This window comes from Ambystoma mexicanum, chromosome 1q (assembly GCF_040938575.1).
Source record: "Ambystoma mexicanum isolate Mex_15411 chromosome 1q, UKY_AmexF1_1, whole genome shotgun sequence".
Classification (NCBI taxonomy): Eukaryota; Metazoa; Chordata; class Amphibia; order Caudata; family Ambystomatidae; genus Ambystoma; species Ambystoma mexicanum.
This window is the reverse complement of record NC_090922.1, coordinates 19,386,762-19,402,992: the sequence shown is the minus strand read 5'-3', so window position 1 is coordinate 19,402,992 and position 16,231 is coordinate 19,386,762. Positions and strand designations below refer to the sequence as shown.

The 16,231-nt window shown below is 50.1% G+C and overlaps 1 protein-coding gene across 4 annotated transcripts in view; it reads right to left on the bottom strand.

Moving 5' to 3' along the window:
- The window catches only part of DCAF8 (DDB1 and CUL4 associated factor 8), a 1,562,653-nt gene that overhangs the window by 1,280,000 nt on the left and 266,422 nt on the right, over window positions 1-16,231 (bottom strand). The window lies entirely within an intron of this gene.

The window sequence follows — 16,231 nt, the reverse complement described above, 5'->3', positions numbered from 1 at the left end:
GGAGCCCCAGATGCACCAGCAGTGGGTGGCCAAGGCACTAGCATGGGAGAGGTTGAGAGGGAATGTCGGTGCAGAGTGTGTGGGCAAGGGAGCCAGGATAGAAGACGACGTGAAAGGATCCATAGTAAGAGCAGCGGTGTGACCAAGTGGAGGCAAGGGGGCCAAGGTGTGCCTAGCAGGCAAGAAAGGCATTAGGAGCAGCTGGCAAGGGTGACCGTGAGGAGGAAGGTGGAATGTTGATAAGGCAAGGGAGGAGCCTATCAAAAAGAAAGAGGTTGGGTTGTGGCCCTTGTACCAAGACGGTACGATTACGATAGACATTTCTGATGACCCTGGAGGTCGCAGAGGAGGCAAGAAGGACCTCCGAACGGGTGCCACCATTGATGTGTGAAGAAGAGTAGGGAGAGAGCAGAGGAACCATATAAAGAGTTGTTAGGGAGAATTCTCTCTTTAGGCTGAATTTCCTAACCTAGTGAGTCCCCCAGCAGCTTTGCTGGATTTCTGGAGTTTGTTTCTTTCTCCTGCCAAGAGTGAGACTCTTTTTCTCCCACTCTTGGACATGATTTATGGTATTCCTTTGACTGTTAATGTGTTTTATGGGATATGGGGTCCTTTACTCCTTAGGGTCTCATGTGTTTTTACTATGTGTGTTACACAGCACCCTCCGTGCAGTAACACAGGGGTGTCATAGTGACACCCCACCATAGACTCCATACCCTGGGACTGACTACTGTCCCCCAGGGCATGTAAAGTCACCATTGGCTTTACTAGTCCCAAATTATGTACAGAAACCAGTACAAACCATCCTATTGTGGACATACTGGTCGGGGCAATTCGATTGCCCCGGGGTCTGTTAATCGAGGGGGCACGTCTCCGCCCCCCCCTGATCGAGTTTTGGCTGGTGGCAGTGGATACTACTTTTTATATTCGACCGCGAATATATCCCTATGGGATTTTCCCATTGTTCGAGGCTACCAACTTTATTTAATTCTCATAGCCTCGAACATACCGCCGGTTTATTTATTTAATATGAATTCGCCGGTTGGTATTTTTTGCCAGGACTCAATTCTAAAATGGCATTTGTGTTCTCTTCTGTGACTCCAACCCAAGTCGAGCCCTTTGTTCCACTTTTTGGCGGGCTTCTCCACAGAAGCCTCCAAAAGTGGTGCCACTCTGTCTGGGTACAACAGAGGGTGTGGGAGGGGGTTGAGGCACCCTGGACTGAGTTACCTTGGTAACTCAAGTTGCACTCGTGTGATTGGCCCAAGTGGTGAGCCGGCTGGCTCACCACTTAGCATGTTTGATTGACAGCTAGGCTGAGTGAATGGGGGTGTGCTGCATAAAAGCAGGGCTTTGGGGACTGGAACTTCAGAAGTCGCCACAGGACCTGAGAATCCGACGAGGGAGAATCTGAGCCGACCTACCACGACGACACCACCGGTGGAGCCCTGCGGAACCGACTTACCACTTCCCGACGACAGAGAAGATCTCCCGGCTGGAGAGGCTTCTTCCCCTGACTGGTGGGCACAACCAGTTTACCTTCTTCTCTTCGCATCCCAGGCCGTCTTGTGGTCGAATTGCCCGTGCCAAGCACCCCGGCAACCGGATAGCCACTTACGACTGGACCGAGAATAAAAGGACCGCTCCTTTTACCTGAGAACTCCGCGGCTGGTTTCTTCCCTGGCAGTGCAACGGACTCCTGTCTTCCTCCCCGACGAGATCCTCTCTTCCCCCGGACGAAGCACCAACTTGCATCCGCTGCCAGGAACAACTGCCCCCGCTGGAGTATTCTCACCACTTTAAGGTACCGTGTCCGCCAGGCCTCCCTTTCTAAAGATTGGTACAAGGTAATAATAATCGCTTAACCTTCTGGACTGGGCTGGCCGCCTTGACCTAACTGGTCCCTTCCTTTTGGTCCGACTCTTTTTGAACCGTTGCAAGAGTCTTGTGCACTTCAACCGTGTGACCTTGGACACATTTCCTCTTAAAGTGGATCCGGCCTTCTGAACTCTAACTTCATGGTGCTACTTGCCTTCCTCTCTTTTTTTGTTTTTATGAAAGTGTTGGGATCTGTTTCATATTATAGTCTGCTTTTCTCTCGCTTTTAAAACAAATTGTTAGAGTGCCATCTGCGTTAAGCGCTCACTGCTGTCTGAAAATAAGTGGGGCTTTACTTAAGACTTGTCTAAAATTCTTCTAAGGGAGTGTATATCTTTTAGTGACCGTGTTTTTGAATTGCTTACTATTAGTGCCTGTGTGTTTTTCTAGATGTGGTTTTAAATAAATAATTATATCTCTTTTACACCAAGCTCTGGTCAGTGTTTACTTGTTCTACTATGTTCTTTTGACCTATTGTGAATACTCTGTATACTGCCTAACTCTTCCTGAGGGAAGTCTGACTCCTCAGCCACAGCTACCAAGTGAATATGTGTGGTACAGACTGCTACCAAGTGGGTTTACTGCCAAACACCTGCAGTCTTAAATCTTTTGCAGTGGTCCCAGAGGGAACTGCACAGGTTTCTGCCTAACAAGAGTCCATAGGTCGGGGGAAGAAACGACAAAGAGGATGTTGGTGGAGTCTCTCTGGCAGAAGCACCGACGTAGGTGTTAGCAATAGGGTGGCCTGTGCTGGAGCCCAGTGTGTCCTCCTTAAGATTCCTCCTGCCCAACTTGGCGAGCGGTGAAGGGTAGGAGATAGAGAAACAGTTGGAGAAGATAGGAGAGATAGAGGGTGCCATAATGAGGGGGCACATAGGGTGCTAAACTTAACCAGGCTGAGCAGCTGAGGCACACGGTAGGGCGTTAACAGGAGGGCACATGCAAACAAGGAAACAATAGGAAGAAACAGTGGGAGCTAAACGTGGGGGTGCAAGGGACAGAAACAAAAAGAGTGAGTGAGAGAACAAGTTACTTTCTTACCTGGTAACGTTCTTTCGATGGGATGGTTAGACGACATATTCCATATCTATGACAGGTAATCACCACAGCTGTGCTGCTTCGGAAACCTTTTTCGGCGTCTGCGTCCTGCGTCGATGACGTTGATGCGCCGTCGTCGAGGACCTCCTCCGACGTCCAACGTCATCCGATGTGATAAGTAGGACGCACGAAGCCCGTAGCCTCAGTTGTAGTTTTTTCCCCCAGAACGTGTGACATTAGTCTACTGCCAGTCAGACACAAAGCCTTGCGGAACGTAAGCTGCAATCGCAAAAGAAATTCTGCAGCGGGGAAGGTAGGGAGGGAGCGATATGGAATACATCGTCGGACCATCCCATCGAAAGAACGTTACCAGGTAAGAAAGTAACTTGTTCTTCGAGGGGATTGGGTCCTCCGACGTATTCCATATCTATGACAGACTCCCAAAGCAGTACCACAGCAAGGAGGAGGGAAAGAATTTAGAATCAAAATTTAGAATTGCCAATCAAATAGCAGTGCAAAGGACCGCCTTGCCAAAGGCCAGATCCTGTCCTCAGATGGAATCGAGGGAATAGTGGCGTACAAATGTATGTACTGAAGCCGAGGTGGCTGCATCACAGATGTTGCGAATAGGAACACCCCTCTGCAGGGCAGTAGATGCAGCCATACCCCTGGTAGAATGGGCCCGCAAGCCAGCCGGTGGGTCCTTACCCGCCAAGCGGTAACACTCCGAGATGGCCAAAATAATCCAACGAGACAAAGTCTGTTTCGTCACAGCTTGTCCCAAACGCTTTCCAGCGTAACCAATAAAGAGTTGATCGTCCACTCTGACCCGGGACATGCGTGAAACATAAAAGCTTAAAGCTCTCCTAGGATCAAGCCTATGGAGCCTCTCCTCTTCCTTACCAGGATGCGGAGGAGGATAGAACGCCGGAAGAACAACCTTCTGGCTCAAATGAAATTCCGAAACCACCTTCGGAAGAAAAGAAGGACGAACTCTAAGGACAACCCTGTCCTTGTGAAATACAGTGAAGGGTGGCTTAACTGAAAGTGCCTGTAACTCACTCACTCACTCTGCGAGCGGAAGTAACCGCAACTAAAAACACAGTTTTCAGAGTTAACAGCCTCAAAGGGCAAAAATGTAAAGGCTCAAACGGAGCACCCATAAGAAACTTAAGAACAAGGTTTAAATCCCAACCGGGCACCAGTAAAGGTGACGGAGGGAACACATTAGTGAGCCCTTTCAGAAACTGTGAAATTAAAGGGATTTTAAAGTAGGAACACTCTTCAGACGAGCGCTTAAAGATGGACAGCGCCGCCAGGTAACCTTTAATGGTACCCACTTGCAAGCCCTGTGGGCCAAATAAAGTAAAAAGGACAGAACCATGGGGATGTCACATGCAAAAGGACCCACATTCTGAACTCTGCACCAGTCGCAGAACTTAGGCCAACGACAACGGTACAGAGACTTTGTTGCTGGCCTTCGGGCCGAGAGCAATACCTCCACCTCCATCACGTCTTCAGGGAGGTCCCAATCCTTATACCTCAACCTTTCAGAAGCCAAGCGTGAAGGTTGAGGGACCTGACCTCTGGATGGAGAACCTGACCCCCCTCCCGTGAGAGCAGATCGTCGGTAGGGAGGACGACGTGGAGGACAGATGGACAAGTCGAGAAGGTCAGGGTACCACGTCCTCCGGGCCCACGCCGGAGCAATGAGGATCATCCGTGAACCGACCTTACGTAACCCCTGCAGCACTTGCGGGATGACGGGGACTGGAGGAAACGCGTACAGCAGTGGGAATGACCACTCCACCACGAACATGTCTCCTAAGGCTCCTTTTGGAGGAAATTCCCGCGAGCAGAACCTATCGCACTTCTGGTTGACACTGGAGGCGAAGAGATCCACTTGAGGGGTCCCCCAAAGGGCGAAGATCTCCAGGAGAATCTCCTGAGCCAACTCCCACTCGTGAGAGATCGTGCTCTGCCTGCTCAGAGCGTCGGCCGCCACTTTTTCGTCTCCGGCCAGATGAACTGCCGATATCAAAAATTCCTGCTGGATGGCCCAGAACTCGAGCTGCATCCCTGCACAGAGGAAGTGACCCTGCCCCCCCCCCCCTTTTTGTTGAGGTAGTGCATGGCCACTGTGCTGTCCGTCAGGATCAGGACATTCTTTCCTCGCACAGTCGGCAGAAAAGCCTTCAGGGCTAGCCTGACGGCCCTCAGCTCCAACAGATTGATATGGAGTCTGGACTCCGACAGAGACCAACGACCGCTGACTGTCAGCTCGTTGGCATGAGCTCCCCATCCCGTGAGGGATGCATCCGTCACGATCATCACCTCCGGCCAGGGAAGCCAAAACGGAGCCCCCTTCATCAAGTTGCCTTCGACGGCCCACCACAGAAGGTCCTGGGCGACTGAGGGCGGCACCTGAACCAGGTCCGACATCCTGCCGGAGGACTGCGACAATCGCATCTTGAGTGCCCACTGCAAAGATCTCATCCGCAGGCGAGCCTCTAGCACCAGAAGAATGCAGGATGCCATGAGGCCGAGCAACCTCAAGAACTCGAACGCTGGGAGTGTCTGGGCATGCTGAAACTTGTGCACCATCTGCTGAATGTGAAGAGCCCTCACCGGGGGAGGAAAACACTGCCCCAGGGAAGTGTTGAGCCCTGCTCCGATGTACTGGAGCCGCTGTGTTGGCATCAAATGGGACTTCTTTAAATTGAGGGAGAAGCCCAGCCTGTGAAGGGAGTGGCAGGTGACGGACAGATGATCCAGGACCTGCACGGGAGAGCTCCCCCTGATCAACCAATCGTCCAGGTAGGGGTAGACGTGAATCCCCCCTTGCCTGAGATGCGCTGCCACCACCACCATTCGCTTGGTGAAAACCCTCGGGGCGGAGGTCAATCCGAACGGCAGGACCCGAAACTGAAAGTGCGAGTCGCCAACCGCGAACCTCAGGTACTTCTTGTGCTTGGGATGGATCGGCACACGGAAGTAAGCATCCTTGAGGTCAAGAGACACCAACCAGTCCTGAAGCTGAAGGGCCTGGAGGACTTGAGAGAGAGTAACCATCTTGAACTTGTCCTTCCTGAGGAGTTTGTTCAAACCGCGCAAGTCCATGATGGGTCTCAATCCCCCGTCTTTATTTGAAATCAAAAAATGAGGGGAATACCATCCCTTGTTCCTCTCTGCTACAGGCACCAGTTCTATGGCGCCTTTCTCCAGCAGGGCTTGAATTTCCTGCGCAAGGAGCGGACCCGGACTCTTCAAAGAGTGGTTCCCTGGTGGATTGTCGTGAGGCCTCTGCCGAAAGGGAAGACAGTAGCCGTGGGTTATGATCTCCAGAACCCACACATCTGAAGTAATGGCACGCCACTCTACAAGATGCTGCGCCAGCCTTCCCCCAACCGGCGAACCATGGGACCTGGCCTCATGACTGAGTGGTAGCGGCTGCTGCGTTGCCTAAGGGCAAAGATGCAACTGCCCAAGCGGCCTTGGCACCACGGGTACCCTGTCGTCCACCTCTGGTACCCCTGCGTTGGCCTCTTTGACTGCCAGCTCCTCTCGCTTTACTGAAGGACGAGTAATGGCGAAAGGAACCACCGCTCCATTGCTGTCCCCTAGGACGAAAAGGCAGAGGTTGGCGAACTGCAGCGCCCAACGACTTCGCTGCAGCTTTGGAGGTCTGCAACCTCTCAAGGCTCTCGTCAGCCTTGCTGCCAAAAAGGTGTTCACCGTCAAAGGGCATGTTGAGGAGCCAGGACTGCACATCAGGAGCAAACCCCGACTTCCGCAACCACGTAAACCTGCGTATCACGGTGCTCGCCGCCATGGACCTCTGACGCATTCAGCCATGTCCTAACCCGACTGAACGGACTCACACATGGCATCCTTACCATCCTGGACCATAGCAAGGAAACCATCCCGTTCGTCCCCTTCGGGAATATTTTCAGCCGCTAACGCAACACAGTTCCACAGAGTGTGTGTGAAACGAGACAAAGCACATATGCAGTTGGCCGCCTGAAGCGCCATACCCCCAGAAGACAACACTTTCTTCGCCCAGCCGTCAAAACGTTTGTCGTCCCTATCAGGAGGGATGGTAGGGTACGACGCTTGCTTTGCCGGGGCCGTGGTCGCCTGCACCACCAAACTCTCCGGAGTGGGGTGCCTGGTCAAGTAGCAGGGGTCGCTACTGGCTGGATGGTATTTTCGCGACAAGAACCTGCCTACCGCCGGGAGACTCTCCGGAGCAGTCCAAGCCGCCGCCACCCTTCTCTGTAGAGCCATATGAAACGGCAGTACCGGGTCAGTTGGGGGACCAACATCAAGGATGTCCGTGAGATCATCCTTCACAAACTCCCCTGGGGGAGCAGACCATCCCAAGTACTCGGAGACCCTAGCCATAAGGCGCCGGTACGAGGAATCGGCATGAGAGCCAAGCTCAGGCCTACAAAACTCCACCTCCTGAGAGGTGTCCAGTCCACTGGCATCATGCAGTGACTGCCTCAAATCGTCAAATTGGCTATGGCCCGAGACCATCTCATCTGGAACCTGACTAGGAACCAGGCCATCAGAATCCTCATCCACCTCCGAAATATATTCCAGGTGGTGAAAAGAAGGCACGCGAGAGTGCTTGCTCTTAACCGGAGCCTTTCTAGGGGGTTCCCCCGTGCCACGGGGTACCTCCGACACCCCGGCCTCGAAAGGCGTTGAGGGCGTCGAGTGAATCGGCGCCGGCGTCAGATGCAGCGCCGCCAGCATCGACACAGTCCTCGAAGCCGGAGCTCCGAGCGTGTCCTTCGACGACCTGAGCGTCGACGGCTTCGACGACTTCCTCGGAGCCGGAGCCTCGAGAAAGCCTGTCGACGCCCTCGACGCCTCAGGCGTCAATGTCTTCCTCAAAGACATCACAGGTGCACACGGTCGCGAATGCGTCGAGGACCGGGACCTGGAACGGGTACGTCGAGAACGAGTCCCCTTGTCCGAACGAGACCTCTCCCGTGACTCATGCCGACAACTTTTGCGAGCAGTGTCTCTTGACCTCTCATGGCCGACCCCACTTGGGGGCGCGGACGGCTTAGTACCCTGCGACTCGAGAATCGCCAGCATTTTCTTCCCGAAAGAAGCCCATTTCTCCGGCGTCGCACGGCTGGTGGGGTAAGCGACGTGCCATGCAGAGTCCTCAGAAGAGGACCTGGAAGACTACCGCTGTCGGTGCTTCTGAGAATGCCTCAAAGAGGTCGAGGAGTGGCGAGACGACTCCTAGAAACAGACCCACGAGACTTCCGACGACGACGCGGAGAGTCACCTCTCGAATCATCCGTCGAAAGCCCCGCAGACTTTGACTTCCGGGGCTTGGACACCCGACCTACCGACAACTTCTTCTTACGTTCCCGTAAGGCTTTGGACGTGAGCGACTGGCAGTCGATACAGTCATCCGTGTCATGGGCCTCCCCGAGGCACCAGAGGCAGGCGTTGTGCGAGTCCGTCACCGACATCTTGGACCCACACTCCCCGCAGTTCTTGAAGCCCGGACGCGGGGTCGAAGACGAAGTAGAAGACATCTTCTCACGAAGAATGTTCGCACAAAAACGAACAGGTTCGAAGAACCAAGAAGAACAGAACTCCAAAGAGTCGAGGCGTAACCGAGATTCACAAAGCAACACGTTCGCGGAAAAAAACGGAACTGAGGCTACGGGCGTCGTGCGTCCTACTTATCACATCGGATGACGTCGGAGGAGGTCCTCGACGACGGCGCTTCGACGTCATCGACGCAGAAAAAAGTTTCTGAAGCAGCACAGCTGTGGTGATTACCTGTCATAGATATGGAATACGTCGGAGGACCCAATCCCCTGGAAAGTAGGATTTTAAATAGCAGAACTAGACAAATGCAGGATGGCAACACACATAAATGTGATTTTAAACAACTAAGTGTCACAATCCATGCATGAAAAAGGCACACCTAAATTCGATTGTTAAATTAACAGTCACAAACAAAGCAAGAAGGCACACCCAAGTACAGCACAAAAGTGAGGGCAGTGTGGTAGTAGCTCCAGAAGGAAGGAATCAATTTAAGAGGTAGATCGTCCCTATTAGGGAACATAAGACAACAAAGGTAGGGCAGTGAGATGCCTGAAGGGAGGAGGGTGGATTCCAGGAGAGATGAAGGAGGCCACTGACCAACAGTCAACACTCATGTGATGACAAGAGGGATGCCACAGTCCAGGGATGCTAGGATGTAGTGCCCAGCATAATCCATAACTTTGCCAGCAGTAACAAAGGAGTGGGGCCCATGCCCAGCAAGGCACATGCAGAGCCTTAGAAGAGGGCCTTTGATGCTGGTGCTGGCTCCCGCCTCCCGGTGCACCATATAGGGTGAAAAAGATGACTGTGGCCAATCACAGGGGCCAGGTCATGAGGAATACGTGGGAGTAACATTCAGTTGACAGAACGTTACCAGGGGTAAGTAACTTGTTCTTGTTCTTCCAATGGATTGTGTCCTCTCACATATTCCTCATCTTTCATAGACTCCTAAAGCAGCGTTTGATTTGGTGGTGGGAGTAAGAATTTAGTTTTCAATGGTTTTCATGAAACTAATGCAGGACAGCTTTTCCAAAGCTTCCATCCTGACCGAGGGAAGATTCAGGCAGTAATGCTTTGTGAACGTTTGAATAGTAGACCACCTAGCTGCCGCGCAAATATTTTTGATCAGTTCCCCGCTTTGCAGGGCTGTGGAGGTAGCCATGCCCCTGGTGGAATGGGCCCTTAATCCTTCCAGAGAATCCTTGCCTGCTAGTCTGCAGCATTCCAGAATTGCCAGAATGATCCACCTGGATAAAGTCTGTTTTGTCACAGCCTGACCCAGTTTGTGACCTGTACAGCCTATAAAAAGCTAATCGTCAATACAAAGTTTGGATAGCCTAGATATATAAAAGCTCAAAGCTCTGCGTGGATCCAATCTATGTAATCTCTCCTCCTCTTTGCCAGGATGAGGTGGAGGATAGAAAGTGGGCAATACAATCTTCTGCCCTACATGAAAATCAGAAATGACTTTAGGTAAAAATGCAGGCTTAACCCTCAGAACAACCCTATCCTTGTGGAAGATAGTAAAGGGTGGCTTGGATGAAAGTGCCTGCAATTCACTCACTCTACGGGCCGAGGTTAATCCTACAAGAGAATGGGTTTAAACGTTAACGACCTTAACGGACATGAATGGAAAGGATCAAAGGGCGCACACATTAGAAATTTTAGAACCAGATTAAGGTCACACATTGGAACCTGGAAAGGAGATTGGAGAAGGGGGTTTGGGGGTGGGGGGGCTATACACATTGGTGAGTCCCTTTAGAAATTGTGTCACCAGTGGGATTTTGAAATATGAACATTCTTCTGATGAGCACTTAAAGATGGATAGTGCCACCAAATAGCCCTTAATAGTTCCAACCTGGAGCCCCAGATTGGCTAAGGATAATAGAAAAGATAACGCTTCCGGTGTTTTGCATAGGAAAGGGTCTACATTCTTGTCTTTGCACTAGCTGCAGAATTTGTTCCAATGGCAACGGTACAAGGACTTTGTTGCTGGCCTTCTGGCCGAAAGCAAAATCTCCATTATGTCACCTGAGATGTCCCAATCCTTGTATCTCAGCCTTTCAAAAATCATGCGTGAAGGCGGAGTGTCTTGACCTCTGTATGGTAACCCAACCCTCCTCTCAAGAGATAAGGTCCTCACTTAGTGGAAGATGTATTGGAGGGCAGATGGACATGTCCAGAAGGTCCGGGGATCATGTTCTCCTGGCCCAAACCAAGGCAATTGGGATCATGTGTTTCCCGAACTTTCTCAACCTACTGATCACGTGGGGGAACGACGGGGACTGGAGGAAATGCATACAGGAGTGGAAACTCCCAGCCACTACAAACGCATCCCCTAGAGCTCCTCTTGGAGGAAATTCCCTGGAGCAGTACAGTTTGCACTTCTGGTTGACACTGGTTGCGAACAGATCCACTTGAGGGGCTCCCCAAAGGGTGAAGATCTCTAGAAGGACTTCCTGAGCTAGGTCTCACTCTTGGGAGGCTGTGCTCTGCCTGCTCAGAGCGCCCACCGCTGTGTTCTCTTCTCTGGCTAGGTGAACTACCGATTGAGAGATTCCTTCTTGAATTTCCAAATACCAGAGGTGCATTGCTTCTTTGCACAGAGGTAGTGACCCTACACCTCATCTTTTGTTAGGGTAGTACATGGCCACTGTGTTGTCCATCATTAACAGAACATTCTTTCCCCTTTACAGTGGGCAGAATAGCCTTCAGCGCAAGTCTGATTGCACTCCACTCCACAAGATTGATATGTAGTTTGGAATCCGATGGAGACCAACAACTGCTGATTGTCAGATTGTTGGTGTGGGCTTCCCCACCCCGTGAGTGAGGTGTCTGTCACTAATATTATCTCTGGCCATGGTTGCCAAAAAGGTTCTCCCTTCAGAATGTTGTCCTCGCAGGCCCACCATAGGAGATCCTGTGCGACCCTGCTTGGAACCTGAAGTAGGTCTGACATGTTTTGTGAGAATTGTGTCCTGAGGGCCCATTGAAGGGATCTCATTCTCAGACGAGCCTCTGGCACCAGAAAAATGCAGGATGCCATGAGGCCAAGCAATCTCAAATAAAGGAAGGCCGGGAGACGCTGGGCACTTTGAAATTTAAAGACCATCTGTAGAATGTCTTGAGCCCTTACCTCGGGTGGCAAACTCTTTCCCAATGATGTATCCAGTACAGATCTGATGAACTGGAGCTTTTGAGAAGGTGTCATATGGGACTTCTTGTAATTGAGGGAGAAGCCCAGTATGAAGAGAGTTGCAGATGATGTTGAGATGATCCAGGACTTGTTCGGGAGAACATTCCCTGATCAGTCAATCGTCCAGGTAGGGGGTAAACGTGAATACCCCCTGTCCTGAGCCTCGCTGCCACAAACGCCATCAGTTTGGTGAAAACCCTTGGGGAGGAGGTTAGCCCGAATGGCAGAACTCTAAACTGATAAAGAGAACCGCCAACGGCAAACCTCCGGTATTTTCTGTACTTGAGATGGATTGGCACATGAAAATTAGCATCCTGAAGGTCCAATGACACCATCCAATCCTGGAGGTCGAGGGCCTGAAGGATCTGAGAAAGTGTGACCATCTTGAACTTGTCCTTTCTGAGGAACTTGTTCAAGTATCTCAAGTCCAAGATGGGTCTCAGTCCTCCGTCCTTTTGGGGTATTGGAAAATAAGGAGAGTACCATCCCTTGTTTCTCTCCGCTGCAGGCACCGGTTCTATAGTGCCATTCTCTCGCAGGGTCACAATTTCCTGCACAAAGAGTGGATCCTCAATAAGTGGCTCCCCAGTGGATGTTACAGCGTTCTTTGAATGAAAGGATGGCGGTAACCATGGGCTATGGTTTCTAATGCCTAAGCATCTGAAGTAATGTCTTGCAATTCTTTCAGATGCCGAGACAGTCTGCCTCACACTGGTGTTTTGTGACTCAAGACCAAAGAGGTTTTGAGGCGGCTGATGCAGTGGATGTTGGTAAAGATGCCCCTGCTTGAGCTGGCTTAGCACCTCTCACTCATCCACTTCGGGGGAATCTTATTTGACCAGCCATTCCTCTTGCTCTTCCAACTGAGGAGTAGTAGCGAAAATATCTACCACTCCAAGGCTGTCCACTGGGGTGAAAAGGCTGAGGCTGCCTAAAAGCGGGCCTAAGGATTTGGCTACTGCCTTTGAGGTCTGCAACTACTCAAGGCTTTAGTCTGCCTTGTTGCCAAAACGGTGAGACCCGTCAAAAGGCATGCGAGAAGCCCGATTTGCACATCCGGCACAAAACCAGGCTTTAATCTACATATTACGGTGCTAATGCCATGGCTCTGCTGACGCAGTCACCGGAATCCAGACCTGACTGAAGAGACTCGCACATGGCTTCCTTGCCGTATCTAACAATAGCCAAGAACCCATCTCTTTCCTCCCCCTCAGGGATGTGCTCTGCCACCATGGAAATACAGTCCCAGAGAGTGAATGAGAATTTTGCAAGGGCACATGTGGAGATTGGCTAATTTAAGAGTCAAGCTCCCTTCAGAAAATAATTTTCTTGCCCATCCATCTACTCTACTTGTCATCCCTATCTGGAGGGATAGTTGGATAAGCTGCCTGCTTAGAAGTTGCGGTAGCTGCCTGTATCACCAGACTATCTGGAGTGGGGTGTTTAGACAGGCAGTTGGGGTCACTACATTGATATTTTTTGGTCAGATTCTGGTTTACTGCCGGATTAGTCTCTGGCGTCTCCCAATTTGCTGCCATTCTTTTTGGGAGGGCAATATGAAATTGTAAAATAGGATCCATTTGCGGACCCTTATCAAGGATGCCCGTCAGATCATCCTGTTCAAATGGGAGGGTAGGCCTACTACACCCCTTATAGTCTACAACTTTAGCCGGCTGTATGAAACATATGCATGCTCACCAGCTTCAGGTCTACCAAAATCCAGCTCTGGTGAGGTGTCTATTCCACTGGCCATTTGCAGATTATCATAAAAATCTTTCGATCTCTACTCTTCCAAAATAAAGCTCTCAGGCACATTTGGTGCACCAAATTGAAGACCAAAAGGAGCATAATTGTCTAATGGGTCATTTCCCTTCTAAATTGAGGTGAGAGATTTGAAATAATCTTTCCTTGGCAAAGGAATATAGGTCTCGTCTGGGATAGGCATCAATGGCGCCATTGGTTTAGATGGCGCGGTGGGAGTCGACGGTACGGCTGGTGTCGAGGGCGCAGCTGGCGTCAATGGTGCCGCTGATGTCAAGGGCTTAACTGCCGTTAAGGGCGCAGCTGACGTTTACGACCTCAGTTTGGACTTACGGTTCAGAAGATCCTTCGATGACTTGTCATCGCATCGATGGTGTCGAGTCATTTGGTCGAAAATAAAAGATCGAATGACCATTTGGTCGAATACCAATTGGTCGGAAAAAAAAGGTCGAATTTTTTTATTTATTTATATATTTATATATTTTTTCGTTTCGGTTGGTAAAAAAAAAAAAAAGAAAAAGGGGGTTTGGGGGCGGAACCCCCCCCCCCCCCCATTTACAAAAAAAAAACTACCATTTTTTCGACCATTTGGCATTCGACCAAATGGCATTCGATCATTTGGTTTTCGACCAAATGACTGGTAACCCGCATCGATGCCTCGACAGCTCTCGATGAGGATCCGGCCTTCGCCCCAGGCTCAAGGGCATCAAGGATTTGGCTCGAGCCCTTTCCTTACCGGCTTCTTCGGAAAGCATGGTAGGAGCATGGCTTGCCGAGGGTTTTTGAAATATTTTTAGCATTTCAGATCTAAATGCTCTGCATTCGGCAGGTGTGGAGCTTTTCGTGGGACAAGATACCCTCTCTGGGGAAGTGTCTGATGACGAAGTCGAAGAAGGCGACCTGTGGTGCCTCTTTTTCGACTTCCTCGATGCCAATGAGGAGCTGTGGGTGCCATTGCTCAATCTTGATATTTTAACCTTCTTCCTTCGAAGAGAGTTGCTATCGGCTCGGATGAAGGTTTCTTGGACGGGGTAGACTATGGGGATTTTTTACCTACCACCAATTTCCCCTTTTGCTCCTTCAGAGCCTTTCAAGTCATTGACTGGCGCTTGGAGCAGGCCGAGGTCATATGCTTCACCCCGAGACACCACAGAAACTCAGTGTGGGTTGGTTAACATCTTAGAATCACAATCTCGACACTTCTTGAACCGGTCTTCGGGGTAGTAGGTGTCAAGGAAGACGACATTATGGCGAAGAACAAAGGAAGCGCCCTGTAGTTTCTCGAAGCAATAGCTTACGCATAAAAACGGAACTGAAGCCAAAGGGTGCTGCGTGTGCTATATTTGCCTTCAATGACATCATCCTCAAGAGGGAGGCCCTAGAGGCACATCGAGACTGCATCGACCACATCGCCCTCTGCTGACATTTTTTTGCTGAAGCTGGATATCGAATATCAAAGATGAGAATACGTGGGAGGACACAAGCCATTCGAAATTACACATATGAACGCAATTTGAAATAACTATTTGCAGGACCTGGCGGTGAGCCGGGAAGTGCATAGATGAGTGAGCGGGGGGGTCGAAGTGTGCCACTCCAGTGGAGACTCCGGCTTCAGTACCGCCTCCAAAAACAAGGTGAATGCTGGGCAGAGGCACAGCGGCGCCAAATGAAATATGGGCGGCTACTTGCAGATTCTGCTTGCATTTGCGGCCTCCAGACTGGCCGGACAGCTCTTTCCCGCAAGTGCCAATACATTATGCAATCATAAGTGTAGGGCAAAGTAAGCTCTGGAGGCCAACTACAGTGTATGGTATTGTAGTAGATATGTAGATGTATAGACTGGAAGGAACTATTGATCACTACAATATTTCACTACGATTTCGCGCTCTGAATCATTTGTGTACAAGTGCGATATAAATAAAATATATCATATACATCTAGTTAGCTTGTGTATTCCTTTTGTAAGAGGAAAGAAAGTAAGATACTAAGCAGAGTGGATGGCGTAACAGGAAGAAAACTGGGCAAATTAGATGAATATTGTAGATTGCAACCATCTCACTTTCAGGGTAGCTGGTTTAAAGCAACAGGGTAATAAAATAGAATGTCAAGGAGTTTGGGATCCTCTCCTGCATTGAGCGCCAGTTGCACAGATTAATTCAACCACATTAATTCAACCACAGAACTATTTTTGCCTTCAAAAGCATTTGGCTGTGTGATCATGTACATTTTCACAAGTGTTATGATTGGGTATTAAGCACGTTATAAATAACCTGAGGTTTCTAAGCGCGGCCCCGGGGATCGAACCTGTGTTGCTCCGTGTCATCCTGCTTCCAAGGCACGCACGTTGCCCCTGAACTATCCTCCCGAGACTCAATTTCACTCATCAATCTGATGCACCTTCCGCAACAAAATGAAATATAGTTGAAACTATGAGATTTAGGTACACTAACAAACTTTACTGAAAAACAGAGCGAATGCAGTGTTTTACAGTAGCACTACTGTAATTATGCATTATATAATTTAATGTTTTAGGAATGGAATAGCAGTACTGCCGTTTTCTAGTCTTTGCCAAACCGGATATAATTGCCTTTATAAAAGTATCATCATAATTACTTTTGATTTTCAATTATTTAAAAAAACAAATGTTCTTGCCTACTACTCCCACACAGGCCTTTGGCACTTTTAAGAGTGGCACACTCTCTCCATTAGCCCCTTCGAACTTGCAGTGAACAGACAAGAGGGTGGAGAGAGCCCCGAGGGAGAGGTAGCAGAGTG